This window comes from Lepidochelys olivacea, assembly GCF_965140295.1.
Source record: "Lepidochelys olivacea isolate rLepOli2 genome assembly, chromosome: 11".
NCBI classification, from domain to species: domain Eukaryota; kingdom Metazoa; phylum Chordata; order Testudines; family Cheloniidae; genus Lepidochelys; species Lepidochelys olivacea.
The window spans coordinates 8,085,372-8,105,570 of NC_140421.1; the positions used below are offsets into that span (position 1 = coordinate 8,085,372).

The 20,199-nt window shown below is 45.0% G+C and overlaps 1 protein-coding gene and 1 pseudogene across 2 annotated transcripts in view; one reads left to right on the forward strand and one right to left on the reverse strand.

Annotated features, from left to right (window-relative positions):
• LOC311528099 (fibrinogen-like protein 1-like protein) overlaps positions 1-20,199 on the reverse strand; it is a 50,423-nt pseudogene that overhangs the window by 23,594 nt on the left and 6,630 nt on the right. The window lies entirely within an intron of this gene.
• Positions 5,635-20,199, forward strand: part of PTPN4 (protein tyrosine phosphatase non-receptor type 4) — a 226,146-nt gene continuing 211,581 nt past the window's right edge. Inside the window, exon 1 of the mRNA XM_084643654.1 lies at positions 5,635-5,849. The gene's annotated coding sequence lies outside the window, so the exon portion shown is untranslated. The remainder of the gene's footprint in view (positions 5,850-20,199) is intronic.

Below are 20,199 nucleotides of genomic sequence, written 5' to 3' on the forward strand. Positions count from 1 at the left end.
ATGGCCTCATGCAGAGATGTCATCCTTGAAAACACTCATTTTATTTTAATCTAGTCCAATAAAAAACATCTCTTACAATTTTCTCTGGTTTCCACTCCCCTCCGCTTTCTTCTTCTTACTTATAGGACTAACATGCTTAGCACTTCTATACACCTTTTTTGACTCAGACTTAAGTGACCTACCTACCTGGAAAAAAAAAACACTTCTCTCTCCTTTATTTAATTATTAATGTTTCCGTTCAAAGTATTCTCATATTTTAACAGAGTGATTCTCTTAGCTCTCCCAACACTTTTCTTTCCATTCACGTAACATCTCTATGGCAATTACACTGATTCTCTACATGAGAGAGAATTGTTAGGAAAGTATTTAATGTATTTTTTTAAACTGACATTAAATGTAGTTTAGCAGCTGAAAATAAGGAAGAGGAGCTCACAACATATGACCAGTCAGCTTTCCATGAACCAGCAGATTGAGAACCTTGATGTAGTGGTTTATAGATCACTCCTGTATTCTTCGTAATCATATAAGAATAATGACTGGATTGCTCTTCAGCATAAAAAGGGTTGCTTTGATCATAGTCTGAATAGTCTTTACAGCTGAATTTGCAGTTGTTAGATAAAGCAATAATATCCCGAAAATGTTGTTTTGGTCCAGCATCTCACATTAATACATAATTTAGCAAAGAAGCAGCTCAGCAAGTGACTACCCATATCCCAAGACATACAATTGGCACCTTCAGATCCTTACTGCTTATGAGGACCTCCACATTTCATATCAGGCGAATGGGTATATCCGAAATATATTGCCATTTAACTGTTTTGTTTATGTTTAGATTGTAAGTTCTATGGTCAGAAGCCGAAGCCTTGCGTTTATCTGTAAAACACCTAGAACTCTGTTGGCAAGATGGGCCTCAACCAAAGTAGTGAACTCAGTGGGCATTTTTCTATTTACTTCAGTGGGCTTTGGATCAAGCCCTATGTAAATAATAATACAAATAATAATAATATTGTAACAGAGCTACACAAAGATATCTAATGTCTCTAGGTAACACAGCAGAGTCATTTTGCTTTGGGGTTAGCAAAAGTGTATCTTTTATAGTAGCTGTGATGGGGGTGGACTAGGCACAAAGGCCCCCTGCTTGAGGCATCAGAATTTTCATAGAATCATAGAATATCAGGGTTGGAAGGGACCTCAGGAGGTCATCTAGTCCAACCCCCTGCTCAAAGCAGGACCAATCCCCAACTAAATCATCCCAGCCAGGGCTTTGTCAAGCCTGACCTTAAAAATATCTAAGGAAGGAGATTCCACCACCTCCCTAGGTAACACATTCCAGTGTTTCTCCACCCTCCGAGTGAAAAAGTTTTTCCTAATATCCAATCTAAACCTCCCCCACTGCAACTTGAGACCATTATTCCTTGTTCTGTCATCAGCTACCACCGAGAACAGTCTAGAGCCTTCCTCTTTGGACCCCCCTTTCAGGTAGTTGAAAGCAGCTATCAAATCCCCCCTCATTCTTCTCTTCCGTAGACTAAACAATCCCAGTTCCCTCAGCCTCTCCTCATAACTCATGTGTTCCAGTCCCCTAATCATTTTTGTTGCCCTCCGCTGGATGCTTTCCAATTTTTCCACATCCTTCTTGTAGTGTGGGGCCCAAAACTGGACACAGTACTCCAGATGAGGCCTCACCAATGTCGAATAGAGGGGAACGATCACGTCCCTCGATCTGCTGGCAATGCCCCTACATATACAGCCCAAAATGCCATTGGCCTTCTTGGCAACAAGGGCACACTGTTGACTCATATCCAGCTTCTTGTCCACTGTAACCCCTAGGTCCTTTTCTGCAGAACTGCTGCCGAGCCATTCGGTCCCTAGTCTGTAGCAGTGCACTGGATTCTTCCATCCTAAGTGCAGGAGTCTGCACTTGTCCTTGTTGAACCTCATCAGATTTCTTTTGGCCCAATCCTCTAATTTGTCTAGGGCCCTCTGTATCCTATCCCTACCCTCCAGCATATCTACCTCTCCTCCCCGTTTAGTGTCATCTGCAAACTTGCTGAGGGTGCAATCCACACCATCCTCTAGATCATTAATGAAGATATTGAACAAAACCGGCCTGAGGACCGACCCTTGGGGCACTCCACTTGATACCGGCTGCCAACTTGGAGCCATTGATCACTACCCGTTGAGCCCGACAATCTAGCCAACTTTCTATCCACCTTATGGTCCATTCATCCAGCCCATACTTTTTTAACTTGCTGGCAAGAATACTGTGGGAGACCATGTTTTGCCACACCCATCCAAGGAAAAGAGCACTGGAGAAGTCCTCCAGGTACCCTAGAGTGGTTGTGAGGAAGCCACCAATCAGAGGGGCTGCCAGAATGGCCAGTCAGGGGCCAGGAGGGCCCTATAAAGGAGCTACAGAACACAGAGGTAGTTAGTTGTTGCTTGGAGCTGGATGAGAGAGGATTGTGTGCCTGGCTAGAAGATGAGCAGGCCCAAAGACAGTCTGCTCGTTGGGACCGGGGGGGCGGTGAGAGGCTCCTGGCTGGCTGCTAGGACTGAGCCTAAAACAATTTGCTGGCAGGGACTGGGAGACCACTGAGGGAGTTCCTGGCTAGCTGCAGGGACTGAGTAAAGAGTGTGGACACACCCAACCAGAGGGGGTGCTTGTGAGAGGTGGGTGCTGACCTCATTACAGTAGCTTACTATTATTACTTTTGTGACAAAGTTGTATATAGTTATATCAGATGATTTGGGCATGAGTTCTTTATCGCTCTGTTCAAAATAATAATTTATTATATTTGTAAGTATTGACATCATGCTTGGCATATTAAGACACAAAATAAAGATTGACATAGCAATTTAAAAGACTAGCTCTGAAGCTTGAATATTGTACATGTAACTAGACTAAAAAGCATTCTGCGCAATTTGAGCGTGAAGAAATTCATTATGATCTGGGAAAGAGGACATTATAGAAACCAGTTACAAACTGCAACTGAATATCCCTTTATCAGTATACAGAGGATAACTAGTGCCCAGATTTTGAGGCTGAGAGTAGCTGCAAAAGTGCAGAATTCAGGAACTGGAAGTTTCTAAAGAACAGAATATGTCTATAAAGGGAACTAAGGAAATGCTCAAAAGCTAGAAATTAGTACAGCATAGACTGTGTTGTGTCTTGATTTGGTTACAGGATTTTGAGCTAATCTTTTTCTGAAGCTTGTGCTAATCTGGGGTGGTGTTAGGCGCACAAGACATGGTTCATTGCAAGACTAAATAGCTTGATCTGAAACTTTGTAACCTTATCTGATTTGTGTATTTCAATTATTAAAATTTAAAATACAGAATTACTAATAGATTTTTGTTTTTAGTAACACAGTCCATTGATAAGTTACAGAACATGAACTTTGAAATTTCTGCTGACAAGGGCTATGAAGGTGCCTCTGGGGACTGTCCATTACCTCAGTTGCCCTTTCTCATAGCCAAGACTTTAAAAAGTCAATCTACAACCTCACAAACAATCCACCTTTGCTCCCAGAAGAACAGCACAGAGAGCAAGTGAATTCTCCAGGCACTGAAATCCTCCCAGTTCCATGTGGGGCAGGTACCCCAGAGGGAGGTGGGCTTATGTAAAGGAAGGGTGCCAGTCCCTGATGTAGCTGTGAAGATACTATATGTAGAATCTTATGTAATATACAAAGAGATAGCTGCTAATACTTGGTAAAGAGCTAGTTGGGGAGGGTTACTTTTTGATTGGATGGTGGTGATGAATGTTAGGGAAGTAGTTATGGTTCAACAAATTTTTAAAATTAAAAAACAAAAAAAACCAAAACACTTAAATTATTTGACATCATAGACTAACACTGCATAGAACTCAATGTAACTGCATGACACTTACTCATATCCCACGTGCTTCTACCGTTTTTGTTACATTCATATGTTCTGTTTTTGTTTAGGTGCCAATCCTGCAAACACTTCTACACATAGTTAATTTCATGCAGAAGTCCTTATTGAACTAAATGAGACTCCTCACATACTTAACTTTAAGTGTGTATGTGCTTGCAGTATCAAGTTCTTAAACTTTTCCATTGTGATGGGCCAGTCTGTCGTGGTCCGTCCCTCCTGCTGCCATTCTGGCATCGCATCCAACCCTCACTTTTGGGTGGTGAGCTTACTCTCTGAGATAGGGTGAGGAGTTTGGCTATTTGGGAGAGCCTTGTAGTAGAGCTGCTACTCCTCTGGATGGAGGAGAGCCAGTTGATGTGGTTCAGGCACCTGATAAGGATGCCCTAGGGAGGCGTCTGTTGGAACTTTACAGGGTATGTGCCAATGGGTGGAAGCCCTGAGGCTGACCCAGGACCCACTGGAGGGATTATATCTCCTGGCCCGCCTGGGAACACTGGGGAATCCCCCAGGAGGAGCTGGAACCTGTTGCGAAGGAAGAGGTCAGCTCCTCCCTACTCTCCTTGCTGCTGCTGCTGCAACTCTCACCAGGAAAAGTAGCATAAAGGAAAAAAGGAAGATGTTCTTAAATTGAAAACTCTTTGGGACAGAGAGGGTGTCTCTGGGGGGGTTTATGCAGTTCCTTGAATAGTGCAAAGAAAAGTTTGAAAAAAGGGCCACCGTGCACTTAAGGCTCCAACAGAAGGCGAATAAAAAGCACTCACATTTTTAACTTTCACTATTATGAAACTTATGGGGATGGGTGGGGGCCTGCTTCCTGAATTTTGAATTAAAACAGGAAAATGAAGTACAGACCCCCTCAAGCTTATCCCTCAAATAAATTGGATAGTCTCTAAGGTACCACTAGTCCACCTTTTCGTTTTGCGAATACAGACTAACACGGCTGCTACTCTGAGACCCCTCTCAAAAGCCTCTGCAAAATGTAGAACCGAAGTTCTATGTAAATGTATCTGCCAGTAGGTGTCACCCGGCTCCTGACACAGACACAACCCGCCCCTCTCCCCTTTGCAGGAAGCTCTCAACCTGCTCCATGGGAGCGTCAAAGCCCTGAGGCAAGAGGCGGGGGGGTCTTATTAGGACTGGCAACTCAGGGAGCCAGTTGTTTTCAACGTCAGTCAGACTGGGCTTGACTGAGAGTTAACTCAGCCAATCAAAGTTGTTGGATTGTTCCCGCCCCAGCCTTGTTTTGCCGACTATTTTCGCCCTACCCAGCCAATCCCTTAGCAGACCATGGGGAGTACGCGGGATGCGTGCGAGCAGGCCAGGGGCTCCCGCTCGCTCCACTTTCAGTTCTCGCGAGATCTCCTCTCGCCCCCTCCCCCCCTTTCGCTGGGTGACTGCGCAGCCGCCATGTTAGTTGCTATGCTGCCTGTGTGAGGAGGGAGGGAGGCCCTGAGGGAAAGAAGCTGCGGTTCGCCCTCCCTTCCCCAGGCAGCGCTACACTCACATCGGCAGAGAGCTCGCTCGCTCGCACGCCTGCCGCCTCCGCCCTGTCCCCCGGTTCACCCCCCCTTAGGAGCAGGACCCCCCCTCACTGCGTGTACGGGGCGTCCCGTGCCCCTTCCCGTGGGGTCCGCTGTCTTAGTGCCGCCCCCCGGCGGTTGTAGTTTGGGGGGGCAGAGGAGTGTCCGGGGGGGAGGGGGGGGTTCGCCGCCTCCTCCTCTCCGGCCCCCTCCCTCGGCCCAGACGCCGCAGTACGATGTGGTCCGTGCGGCTGCGAGCGGCCCGGCTGCTGCTGCCCGTGCGGCGGCTGCTGCGGGGGAACTGAAGGCAGCCAGCGCGCCTGTGCGTGCGAGGGGGGGGTCGTGGGGAGGCAGCGGCGAGCCCAGCCCGCGGGTCTCGCCTCAGCGCCCCTCTCGCCTTATCTGGAAGGACGCGGCTGTTATGTGAAGGTGAGCGAAGCCACCGACCTGCGGTGCGTGGTGCGCCGGGCTGCGAAACCAGAGGCGGCGGGCGCTAGTGGAGGGTGCAGAGGGGGCCAGGCGTTTTCCTTCTCTAGCCCACCCTCTGCAGCCCCCCTGTATCAGCCCATATACGGAGCTGTAAATGGAAAGCAGCTCTCCTGAGAGCCCCCGCCAGCGTGGGTGGTTCCGCGCTCTCTCCCCCCTGCCCACCTGCCCAAAAGATTTCGGAAGAAGGCTGAAAAAAAAGCCACCAAACGCACCATGGGTTCAAAAGCACCATTCAGAAGAAAGGGGGGTGATGAGGATGGTTGGGGCGTATGTTTTCCAGGGATCCAGCAGTGTAGGAAACTCATCAAATTTCTGAAACAAGGTGTTCTTATATTGGGAATGGATTTAATATGGAAGTATAAGATTGTCATGATTCCTAGGTGCATGGGTGAGTGCCTGTGTGTTTCTTTGGACAGGAAACATAGGCTGGAGTGCAGTGTTTTCTTTTCATTCCTACAGTACGTTTTTTTTAGTGTCTCCCTCAACCAGAAAGCTTGTATAATCGGGAACATCTTATATGCAAGGGAGGCTTTTACTGTACCTGGTGATGGGTAACTCATGAACTCATTGCACTGCCATCTGGAAAAGGAAGAATGCTGCTGTTTTTTCAAAACAAGGCTTTTGTTAAAACTAACTAGCTGCCGGTTTATATAAAGTGTTCCAGTTGCTTAAGCAAAAGTAAATATATATGTGACCAAATTTTGTGCCACTGTTCCTACAGAATGAGTAATAGATGATTTAAAGAGCCTAAAACAAAATGCACATAACAAAGCAAGTTCAAAATGCTTGTATCCCTAATGATTTTTAGTGCCTTTTAAAATTCAGTAGAGGATGATTTTAAGGTTGACGCTGATGGTTAAGCCACAGTAGCATTTGAATTTTGTTATTTCGGGTATTTCTCATGCTTAAACTCTGGTATGAATGGTAGTGAGGGTTTATTGCATGTGTGTGTTTTGACTACTGTATTGATATTGGTAAAGAAATGCTTTGTAATACAAGGAGTTACTGATGTGCCCACATACAGCCAGATGTTCGTGAGCTCAATACATCTTAAATGTGTTGTAATAATACATGAATGTAATTTTAAATTAAATTTTGTAAAACAATTTTCTTGTAAGATATTTGGATTGTGCCAAAGCTTTTCCAGTTTGCTGCCTAAACATTTTGTGAGTACCTTATTTTTGACAATATTTCTTGCTTCATTGACCTCAAAAGTTATTTTTTCTGCTGCCTGTTTTTTTCATAGCATAAATCTCAAATTTGTTATGCTTTACCATCAAACTAATAGGTCAATCCTTTGAGAGGGCACACACACATAAATATACACACACAATCTTAGGAATGTTTGTGGTTTATAATCTCAGAAATTGAACTTTGTTTACATAGGAAGATGTGATACTGAAGATCAATTTTAAACACTTAACTTGAACTTTTAAAAAGACATAACAAAATAGGATAGAATGTGTAAAAATATCTCTTTACGATCTTGAATTTCCAGTTTCCTTGCACTTCTTCAGGATTTCTTTTGGTCTTTTGTCATCTATTTAGCCTACTTAAAGCTGTTGCAGAAATTGAAACCTCCATGAAGCTTCTTCAAAAGCATAAATCTGCTGGTGTTTTGCTTTCTTGTGTCTCATTCCCTATGTGCTTAGATTCTGGTTTGTTTGTGGTTTAGGTTCATAATGAATTTAGACATTAGAATAAATCTTATTTCTTTTACCAGTTAGCTAGCTCCACAAAATATATTCATTGCTTTAAAGTTGTATTAACCTTCTAATTCCTAATTTAAGCTGACTGTAAAGACAGTATTGATTGAACGCCCTGGCTAAAAATACTTTCAGGGTTGGGTGTACTTAAAATGTTGCCACACTAAAGTTAATATGAACTGCCCTTCTGTAGCAAGTTTATAGTTGTTAGAGGCTGTATTTGTAAAAACAAAAATAAATGAAAACAAAACCGTAGCATGTTAAAAGTACTGTAATATGTTAATTGCTGTTTTCAGTGAATGAGCTCTCTAATATGGGATAGAGGCATTATTTATTAACTGTTAAAATGTCACTTTAATTAGCATGGTGGTGTTAAATATATGGCAAGTGTACGCCTCCCCAAGTACTGTATTTTTGTTCTGATTCTGCAGTGACCTCTGTGCAGGCGTGGGCTCCACCTACATATAAGTAACATTGCAGCATTTAGGGCCTTAATGTTCATTCTAGAAATACTGGGTCATTATTTATTTTGAGCACTTGCTGCAAGTGAATGATCATGGTTAACACCTGTGCCTGCTTAGAGTCTCATTGATTTCCATGCCTGTGTCTGGAGTTGTAGGGCTGGGGCTAAAAACAAAAGCTTGAGGTATGTTAAAGATTAAGTGCACTGATTATTTACTTTTTCAAAAACTCTATTTTAGCCACTGATTATTTTTGTTGCTTAAATCAGTGATTCTCAACCAGGGGTACACAGAGGTGTTCCAGGGGGCATATCAACTCATCTAGATATTTGCTTAGTTTTAGAACAGGCTTAATAAAAGCACTAGCGAAGTCAGTACAAACTAAAATTTCATATAGACAATGACTTTATACTGCTCTATATACTATACACTGAAATGTGTAAGTACAATATTTATATTCCAGTTGATTTTTTATAATTACAAAAAGAAAAGGAGTACTTGTGGCACCTTAGAGGCTAACAGATTTATTTGAGCATAAGCTTTTGTGAGCTACAGCTTACTTCATCGAATGCATTCAGTTCTGAATGTATCCAATGAAGTGAGCTGTAGCTCACGAAAGCTTATGCTCAAATAAATGTTAGCCTCTAAGATGCCACAAGTACTCCTTTTCTTTTTGCGAATATAGACTAACACGGCTGCTACTCTGAAACCTTTATAATTACAGTAAAAGCTGTTTTATCTGGCATGTTGGGAGAATAGGGGGTGCCGGTAAGTGAAAAATGGCAGTTAACTAAGAGGGAGGGAGTTTGGGTGTGAGAGGGGGTGCAGGGCTGGGGGTTGGGGTGTAGAGGGTGTGCAGGGCGTGGGCTCTGGGAGGGAGTTTGGGTGCAGGAGCAGGCTCGGAGCAGAGGGTTGGGGCGCAGGAGTGGGCTTGGGGTGCTGGATCCAGGGGGCATTCACCTTAGGCGGCTTCCCACAAGCGGCAACCTGTCCTGGCTGTTCCTAGGCGGAGGCGTGGCAGGAGGCTCTGCGCCATGCCTCCGCCCCGAGCGCTGGCTCTGCAACTCCCATTGGCCGGGAATCGCGACCAATGGGAGCTGTGGGGATGGCGCCTGCGGGCAGAGGTAGCATGCAGAGCTGCTTGCCACACCTATGCCTAGGAGCAGCCAGGGTAGGTCGCCGACTGCGTGGAGCTGCCCTAGGTGAGCTCCCCCTGAATCCGGCACCCCGCATCACCTACCATACCCTTACCCTGAGCCCCCTCCCACACCCAGACTCCCTCCTAGAGCCTGCGCTCCACACCCTGTCCAATGCTCCAGCCCCCTGCCGGCCCCACACCAACCGGACTATAAACTGGACTTCCAGTGAAGATCAGAAATGCCAGTTTATAGAGCTTTCTGGTTCGTGAAGTGCCAGATAAAACAGCTTTTCTTTTAAGTGGTAAAAATGAGAAAGTAAGCAATTTTTCAGTAATAGTGTGCTGTGATTCTTTCGTATTCTTATGTCTGATTTTGTAAGCAAGTCGTTTTTAAGTGAGGTGAAACCTGAGGGTGTGCAAGGCAAATCAGACTCCTGAAAGCAGTACAGTAGTCTGGAAAGTTTGAGAGCCACTGGCTTAAATTACAGTTGTGCCCAAAAGTCCTAATCAAGGTTTGGACAGCCTATTGTTAGATTCTGACAGTGTTGGTGCGTTGTCTTGGAAATGTGTTAATTAAAATATGAGAGAACCAATCTCTACTTAGAGCAGGGGTCTCAAACTCAAATGACCATGAGGGCCACATGAGGACTAGTACGTTGGCCTGAGGGCCGCACCACTGACCACCCCCTCCCCCCTGCTGCTCCGTTCCCACCCCTTCCTTGAAATCACCACCCCAACTCTGCCTCCTCCCTGCCCCCAGGGGGTGCAGGGTGCGGCAGGGGGCTCAGGGAAGGGGGTCGGGGTGCAGGAGGAGTTCGGGGGGTGGGTTCGGCCCGGCGCAAACCGGGGGCAGGGCAGGTTCCCTGCCTGCCTGCCCACCCTTCCCCCGCGCCGCTCCAGGAAGAGGCTGGGTCCTGGAGGATGGGGGCGGGGGCACGGGGTCTGTATGTTGCCCTGGTTGCTCCTCCAGGTATCTCCCCTGAAGCTCCCATTGGCTAGGGGAGCTTCGGGGGAGGTACCTGGAGGAGCGGCCAGGGCAACACACAGACCCCTGTGCCCCGTCCTGGCCGCTTCCTGGAGCGGCGCGGGGGCAGGGCAGGCAGGGAGGGAGGGAACCTGCCCTGCCCCTGGTGCACGCTGCGCCAGAGCTGCTCTAGGTAAATGCTGGGGGGTGCGGGGGGGGGGGGGCACAGGGAGCTGGCGGACCCCAGAAAATAACCCCATGGGCTGCGTGTTTGAGACCCCTGACTTAGAGTATGAACACAGTTTTACTGAATAATTCTGTAGTTAGGAGGGTTTGTGTCTAATTCCCTGCACTGCCACGCAGCAGCCTGTTTTGTGCTGCACAGGTGCTCAGGCAACCCCACGGGGAATGGCTGGGGGAGGAGCGCCCAGCCCCCATCTAGCCTGGCCCCCACCTGCCATGGCTGGGGCACCCCTCTCCCGACCCCAACTCTGCTGCGGCCGGGGCGCCTAGACCGGCTCGGGTGGCATGACCGGAACAGCCCAGACCTATACATGCCGGATGAGGCCCAGTGGCAGCCTGGATCCAGGTGCAGCTGGGGTGGCATAGCTGGGGCGGACCTGTTGGGGCCAGGGAAGGAGTGCCTATCCTGGAGCCCCAGCCTCAGAGCTGCCTGAACAGGGAGAGGTACCCCCGCCCCCCCAGCCCAGGTGCTGCTGCAGAGAGAGCTGGGGGGAGTCCTCTCTCTCTCTGCTGTAGCCCTGGAGCCCCCTCCTACACCCCAAACCCCTCATCCCTGGCCCCACCCCACAGCCTGCACCCCCAGCCAGAGCCCTTACCCCCCCATCCAAACCCTCTGCCCCATCCCAGAGCCTGCACCTCCAGCTGGAGCCCTCACACCTCTGCACCCCAACCTTCTACCCCAGCCCTGAGCCCCTCATCCCTGGCCCCACCCCAGAGCCTGCACCCCAACCCTCTGCCCCAGCCCTGAGCCCCCTCCCACACTCCAAACCCCTTGCCCCTACCCCCACCACATGAATTTTGTTATGTGCACCAATATGAAGGTACATCATCTCCATATTGGTGCACATAACAAAATTCGTTCCGCACATGGGTGGGAAAAATTAGAGGGAACACTGGTCTGCATATCATTCATATGCCTAACTATTTAAAAATATTTTTTTTGTATATATGAGCATTTTTTTCAAAAAGTAAGTCAGTACAATAAGCTAAATATATTTCAAAATAAAAATCAAAATTATGCTTGTACATTTGAAGCTGTTCATACCACCACCCCATTAGGCAGGTGGTGTTTAGTCTGGTAATGGCACTTTATTCTAGAAGGGTTTTTGCTTAAGTCCTCTCATATGAACAGGGGAGGTGAGAAGTAAAGTCGGATGGTATTTTAAACCAATGGATGTGGTAGGCCAAGACTAATGGAGAGCTTAAGTTACTTTTGATAGCTGGTGTGGGTAAAAATGTTAAGTGACTGTTTTGTTTAGTTTGAGTTAAAACCTGATTAAAAATAAGCAGTGGTCAAAAGCACCCTTTTTCTTTGGTTATAAAGACTGCTTAATACTGATAAGTAAAATAAGCTATTATTTTGGTTTATTTTATCTGTGATTCAGAATGCTTCTAGCAATTGGCTTCTCTGGTGCACTGTATCTTTATTCTCTTCCTACCCCACCCTGTCTAAATTTGATGCAAGATCACATGTATCTCATGCCTTCACATCCTGCTTCTGTGCCATCTTATTTCCACCCTTACCAATTATAAAACTTGTTGAACAAGAGAATCTTTCACCATATGCTCATAACTGTCCTTTCTTCATATACCACTTTCACTCTCATGCTATCACTGTTCAGAAACCAATGAAAGGCCAAGCAGTTCTCATGAGTTTTTTTTACTCTGCTTCTATTTGCAGTGTTGTGAAAGTGGTATGTACAGGAATAGTAAAATGCGATTGTCTGCAGTGGTGGAGGGAAACTGAAGGTGGAGAGAAGAGGTGGTGAAGATTATTGGGGTGAACAGGTGGGAGAAGACAAAACCAAAGAAGGGGATGACCAGTGGTCTAGTGCAGTATTTCTCAAATGGTGGGTCTTGACCTACCAGTGGGTCACAGGAAGATTCTAGATGGATTGCCACATCCAGGGCTGGATTAACCCATCACTGGGCCCTGGCCTGGACAAACATGTGCTATTCCTGGCCCACTGTGGGTGAAGGTCGGGGGCAGAGGTAGGACTGGAGAGCAAGCCCACCCTGCAGCAGCAGCTCCTGTGCTATAGGACTAAGCCTGGCTCCCTGCTCTGGTGATGCGACTAGGGGCACAGCATCACTTAAGTTTGGCCTGGCCACCCCGATTGATGCTGTGACCCCATGCTCCAGGTCACAATGCCACTCTAATTTGGCTCAACTGTTGGAGGGGGAGCCTCCTATAACACCTGGAGTGGGAAGCCAATCCCACAGGACAGGAGCTGCCACAGCGAGGTGAAAGAGGCAGGGTTATTTTTCAACCCCTTCCTCTCAGGCCTTTTCTCTGCATTGTTAGGGTTGCAGGGCTGGGGCAGAGAGAACATATGTGTAATGGTGGGTCATTTAAAAAAAAAAAAAGACAAAATGGAGTGGGTGGGTCAGCTTAATAAAAAAGTTTGGCAATCACTGGTCTAGCAGTAGTATGTCTGGTTCTTTTCTCTCTGAGCCAGCTGTGGATGGAATACTCCTGTGGGAATGGGGGCTATGTCTTTTCTCCCCATCTAGTGACCTCCACCTTGCACAGATTAAAGTAGTAGCACAGTAATAGTTTTAACCTAGCTTTAAAAAAAAAAAAAAAAAAAAAGTTTGACACTTGCCTGAAATCCCAGCACGTATCATTTTGTGATGACATATTGAGAGGACGTCTTCAGCAAACCATACAGTGCCAGTAAGTATTCAGAGCCTAGTCTCTCCCCCTGCCTCCCCTTCTTCTTTTAGAAGAAAAAAAAAAAGCAGCAATGTATGTATTATGTGCCCCTTAGAACCTAATTAATGGAATTATTTAGCATTTTTTTGAGTTTAGCGTAAGTTTAATTTTACATGAATTGCAAAGATAACAATTAAAATTCTGACAGATTCTTTTGGCATATGATATGTTGGCATATGTTAAGGGATGTTATAAATTTGTTCTCCATGAATTGGATTAATCTGTGGCAAGGGAGATCTAGATAAGGTATTGGGGGAAAACTTTCTAACTAAAAGGATAGTTAAGCACTGGAATAGATTTCCAAGGGAGGTTGTGAAATCCTTGTCATTTTAAGAACAGGTTAAATAAACATCTGTGAAAAATGGTCTAGGTAGACTTGGTCCTGCCTCAGTGCAGGGGGCTGGACTAGATCACCTCACAAGGTCCCTTCCAACCCTACATTTCTATAATTCTGTCGCGGTCAGGAGAATGAGTCATACAGATTTAAGTTAAGAAAAAAAAGAGACTCTTTTTTTTTTAGGGGATTGTACTATAGTACAATAAAATCTTCTGTAATGACTTTTCACAGTCTCCCCTCAAGGCGTTTTGCAAAAAACTGTAAGCCCTTCAAATCACTGCTGAGGGCAGGTCTACACTTAAAACACTGCAGTGGCTCAGCTGTGCCACTCTAGCACTTCTGTGAAGATGCTGCTATGCCGACAGGAGAGCTTCTCCCATCAGGGTAGTTAATCTACCTCTGCAAGAGGCAGTAGTTGTGTCAATGGGAGCAAAGTCTATAGCAGGGCACAGGTCAGAATAACTGCATTCAGTGGTGTGGATTTTTGACACTCCATAGTGATATAGTTATACTGACATAATTTTATAGTGAAGACCTGGCCTAAAGCAGGTAAGAAAAGTTGTATAAAACAAGATTCTTACTTCAGTTGAAACCTGAATTAGATCCTCTTCCCTCATCTTCTACATTCTAGTGGAAGAACTAGAGAGGTGGAACACTTGGACTCTTGTCCAAGTAAACTCTTTGTATTGTGCGGCAGTAACTCTGTTGATCAATTTTAAGAGCAGTATTTAATGGGAAATACAAGTGTACTTGGCTACAAATGGGCTGTGTGGTATATGGCTTTAAAGATGGCAAGGTGTGTACCTATTCAACAATAAAGTAAACTAACAACCTTCAATGATGAAGGTGTGTGATATGTAATGGAGGACGTTCTCTCAGAAATATTTTCACTGCTTGCGGAAAGTACAGTGAAGTGGAACTGCCATTTGAGAGTTATCAGACTACACCTGAGGTTTGGGGGAGGGAAATCATAGCGAACTGCCCAGAGTGAATTTTGTGTTCTCCCCCTCTCATTTTAGCCACTCCTTACTATTTTGTAGGAAGGCTACCTGGCAACATACTGATTGAATTATACTGCTTGATCAAATACCAAGGTTTTCAGATGAAACCAAGTTTATTATGGCTAAAGAATAGAGATGCCATTTTAAACACTTGGAGTCTTTTAATTAGAATCTGTCCTAGACTAGAAAGACAGAAAAGGTCTATTCCATTCCCCTACCAATGCAGGATTTTTCCAAAAGTATTTTAGTCTGTGTTTTTTTTCATTTTAAGTACCTCAAGTTGTAGATCTTTTAGTACAGTACTTTATTTGGAAGATTTTTCCACAGTCTTAAAAGATCTTGTGGTCAGCTTGGTGATATTCTTGTTAATTTACTATTCTGTTTGTTAATGAGAACATAAGACTGGACATACTGGGTCAGACCAATGGTCCATGTAGCTCAGTGTCCTGTCTTCTGACAGTGGCCAATGCCAGGTGCTTCAGAGGGAGTGAACAGAATACGTAATCATCAAGTGACTCCAAGATTTTTCTTGAGTGGTAACAGCTAATTTAGACTCCATCGTTTTGTATGTATAGTTGGGATTATGTTTTCCAGCGTGCTTTACTTTGCATTTATTAACATTGAATTGCACCTGCCATTTTGTTGCCCAATCACCCGGTTTGTGAGATCCTTTTGTAACTCTTTGGAGTCTGCTTAGGACTTTTAACTATCTTGAGTAATTTTGTATCATCTGCACATTTTGCCACCTCACTGTTTACCCCCTTTTCCAGATCATTTATGAATATGTTGAAAGGTACTGGTCCCAGTACAGACCCCTGGGGGACACCACTATTTACCTAGCTCCATTCTTAAAACTGACCATTTATTCCTACCTTTTGTTTCCTGTCTTTTAACCAGTTACTGATCAATGAGAGGACTTTCCCACTTATCCCATGATAACTTACTTTGCTTAAGAGCCTTTGGTGAGGGACCTTGTCAAAGGCTTTCTGAAAATCTAAATACACTATATCCCCGAATCCCCCTTGTCCACATACTTTTTGACCCCCTCAAAGAATTCTAGTAGATTTGGGAGGCATAATATCCCTTTACAAAAACCATGTTGACTCTTCTTCCGCGCCCTTCCCCCCCCCCCAACAAATTGTGTTCATCTGTGTGTCTGATAATTCTGTTCTTTACTATAATTTCAAATAATTTGCCTGGTATTGAAGTTAGACTTACCAGCCTGTAATTACTGGGATCACCTCGGGAGCCTTTTTGAAAAATTGGCGTCACATTAGCTATCCTCCAGTACAGTACAGAAGCTGATTTAAATGGTTGGTTACATACCACAGTTGTTAGTTCCTCAATTTCACTTTTGAGTTCCTTCAGAACTCTTGGCTGAATACCATCTGGTCCTTGTGACTTAATAGTCTTTTCTTCCTAAATTTTGTGTTTTTAAATTTCATAATTCATAGTTACATAAATGTACTACCTAAGATGCCCTTTTTCCTTAGTGTTTACACACTTCAAATATATATGTGTAGGAAGTTGTCACATTTCCCCATTTTGGTCCCACTTTAGCCAAACTATACATATTTATTTTTAATCTTTCATGCTAAATCTGTTATTCTATTTCTAAAAGTACACTATCAACTTTAAATGTATTCAGTTTCAAAAAGGCAGTTTTAGGGACTTATGCATACACGAGTCCCCCTGCCAGTTATTGTGGTTGTACAATCTTTTTTCCTATTCTCTTTCCCCCACCCCCTACCCTCCAAAAAGTTTCTGCTCTCTTGCTGTCTGCAGAAATGGAAAATAACTATACAGAAGAAATACTGAAACTGACTTTTCACAAAGTGTATCCAAAGAACAGAGTGAACAAAAACAATTTTTCTGTGGTAGTAATCTTAAAGGATTCATGGAACTGTCATTTTCACACACACAAGATTTTAAAAAGCAAACTTAATAAGATTCAGCAGGAGTTGAAACCAGGTCCACAGCAGAGAACTCTATGCTTGAGCTAAAGAAGTAGCTGGAAGCAATAGTAAGTTGTTGTTTTTTACATGGACTAGCCACTACAGTGATTTGACAATACATGTGGCCAAAGATTTATACAACTTTTTGCTTGACAGCAGAAGAAAGTTAAGAATCAGGATTCCTGGGTTTTAATACTGGAAGTCAAGTGTGGTCTCATGGTTGCAGACAGCACATAGATTTGACTCATTTGCTCTAAAAGGCAGTGTGGCTGACTAGATGAGATTCGAGTGCACCATGTTAGAAACCTGTGTTCTATCCTTAGCTCTCCAAGAAGTGACCTTGTTTAGTCTGTTACCACATCTGTAAAATGGTGGTAATGGTGCTTACCTGTCTCTTAAGGTGTGGGAATGAGGCTTTTTTTTTTTCAATAATAGTGCACAGATTTAACACCAGTTAGTGAAAGAGCTGAGACTAGAGCTAATGTTCTTTTGATTCTCAACCCAGTGCTCTTTTCACTAAATGAAAGGCTATTCTGCTGCTGCTATGCTTGTTATTTTCCTGAACCATGCCAAAGCTCCATGAGGCTGAGAGCTTCCTTGTTGTAAATGAAATGTTTAGTGTTTTTAGCAGCAACTCTCACAGGCTCTACTGAGGATGTACAAATGGCATTTTTCCGTGTCTTACAGTATGGCGAAATATGGGTGGTTTTCCTGCTCCAAAACACTGAGGCATCAAATCCTTTCAAAGAAAGATTCTGGGGGTGGGGGAAGAAATAATATTGGTAAAGCTATCTATTCTTCTCTAATCTGGTTCTCAGAAATGCCTGAACAATTTTTGCTGAAACTTTCCAAGAAAATTCAGCTTTGTACAGAAAACCAGCATGGAAAATTCAAGTTCAAATAGTTAAAGTTTGGCAAAGTTGTAGGCAACTGAAAAGGAACTTGACCTGCTGCTTACAAACAAGGATGAATTGGTAGGGGAAGTAGAAGTGGGTGGCAACGTGGGCAGCAGTGACCATGAGATGGTTGAATTTAGGATCCTCACAAAAGGAAGAAAGGAGAGTAGCAAAATACGTACCCTGGACTTCAGAAAAGCAGACTTTGACTCCCATAAGGATCTGATAGGCAGGATCCCCTGGGAGGCTAATATGCGGGGGAAAGGAGTCCAGGAAAGCTGGCTGTATTTGAAAGAAGCCTTATGGAGGGCACAGGAACAAACCATCCCGATGTGCAGAAAGAATAGTAGATATGACAGGCGACCAGCTTGGCTTAACAGTGAAATCTTCGGTGAGCTTAAGCACAAAAAGGAAGCTTACAAGAAGTGGAAACTTGGACAGATGACTAGGGAGGAGTATAAAAATATTGCTCGAGCATGCAGGAGTGTAATCACGAAGGCCAAAACACAACTGGAGTTGTAGCTAGCAAGGTATATGAGGGGTAACAAGAAGGGTTTTTACAGGTATGTTAGCAACAAGAAGGAGGTCAGGGAAAGTGTGGGACCCTCAATGAATGGGGGAGGCACCCTAATGACAGGTGATGTGGAACAAGCTGAAGTACTCAATGCTTTTTTTGCCTTGGTCTTCACAGACAAGGTCAGCTCCCACACTGCTGTCCTGGGCAACACAGTATGGGAAGGAGGTGAGCAGCCCTCCATGGTGAACGAATAGGTTAAGGGCTATTGAGAAAAGCTGGACATGCACAAGTCCATAGGTCCAGATCTAATGCATGCATGGGTGCTGAGGGAGTTGACTGATGTGATTGTAGAGCCATTGGCCATAATCTTTGAAAACTCATGGTGATCAAGGGAGGTCCCTGGCAATAGGAAAAGGCAAAAATAGTGTCCATCTTTGAAAAAGGGAAGAAGGAGAACCCGGGAAACTACAGACCAGTCAGCCTCACCTCAGTCCCTGGAAAAATCATGGAGCAGGTCCTCAAGGAATCCATTTTGAAGCACTTGAAGGAGAGGAAGGTGATCAGGAACAGTCAACATGGATTCACCAAGGGCAAGTCATGCCTGACCAACCTGATTGCCTTTTATGATGAGATAACTGGCTCTGTGGAAATGGGGAAAGCAGTGGACGTGATATATCTTGACTTTAGCAAAGCTTTTGTTACGCTCTCCCACGGTATTCTTGCCAGCAAGTTAGAAAAGTATGGATTGGGTGAATGGACTATTTTGTGGATAGAAAGCTGGCTAGATCGTCAGGCTCAACGGGTAGCGATCAACGGCTCCATGTCTAGTTGGCAGCTGGTATCAAGTGGAGTGCCCCAGGGTTCAGTCCTGGGGCTGGTTTTGTTCACATCTTTATTAATGATCTGGATGATGGGATGGATTGCACCCTCAGCAAGTTCGCAGGTAGGGTCTAGAGTGACCTAGACAAATTGGAAGATTGGGCCAAAAGAAATCTGACGAGGTTCAACAAGAACAAGTGCAGAGTCCTGCACTTAGGACAGAAAAATCCCATGCACCGCTACAGGCTGGGGACCGACTGGCTAAGCAGCAGTTCTGCAGAAAAGGACCTGGGGATTATATGCGTCAGCAGTGTGCCCTTGTTGCTAAGAAGGCTAATGGGATATTGGGCTGCATTAGTAGGAGCATTGCCAGCAGATTGAGGGAAGTGATTATTCCCCTCTATTTGGCCCTGGTGAGGCCACACCTGGAGTATTGCATCCAGTTTTGAGCCCCCCCACTGCAGAAAGGATGTGGACAAATTGAAGAGAGTCCAGTGGAGGGCAACAAAAAATGATAAGGGGGCTGGGGCACATGACTTACAAGGAGAGGCTGAGGGAACTGGGCTTGTTTAGTCTGCAGAAGAGAAGAGTGATGGGATTTGATAGCAGCCTTCAACTACCTGAAAGACGGGTTTCAAAGAGGATGGAGCTCAGCTGTTCTCAGTGGTGGCAGATGACAGGACAAGGAGCAATGGTCTCAAGTTGCAGTGAGGGAGGTCTAGGTGGGATATTAGGAAACACTGTTTCACTCGGAGGGTGGTGAAGCACTAGAATGGGTTACCTAGGGAGGTGGTGGAATCTCCATCCTTAATGGTTTTTAAGGCCCGGCTTGACATACCCCTGGCTGGGATGATTTAGTTGATGTCGGTCCTGCTTTGAACAGGGGGTTGGACTAGATGACCTCCTGAGGTCTTTTCCAATCCTAATCTTTTATGAATTTATAATGGAAGGTGGAAGCCAACATTAATTGCAAACGTTACCAGCTCTACCTATGCTGGACAGACTGCAGTTGTGCCCAGTCTGTCCCTTCCACTGAATGTCTATATTTGGGATTAATCCTCAGATGTTGTTTGTAATTTTCCAGATTGAATCTTCTTTTATTTCATGACTATATTTTCAGTGTCACTTTGTATTTCTCTGTCCTCAGTGATGTTCTCAGCACCTCCTTCATGTTGCATTTGCATATGAAACTGCTGTTTACTTTCTCTTTCAGATCATTAATAGAGATATTACAGAAGACCAGTACTATCAGTCAGTGTGGCACCCTAATAGACGCATATCTACAATCATTGTTCCATGTAGTATATTCAGTTACTGTTCCATTCACACAGGCATTAAGTTATATAATTCAGTGGTTCTCAACCAAGGGTCTGGGGCCCCCTGGGGAGTCATAGGCAGGTTTCAGGGTGTCTGCCAAGCATGGCCAGCATTAGACTGGCAGAAGCCCAGGGCCCTAGGGAAAGTCCCGCCATGCACGACTGCAAGGAATATTGCAGGGCCCTGAGACCTACCACCTGGGGCTGAAGCCTCAGCAGCT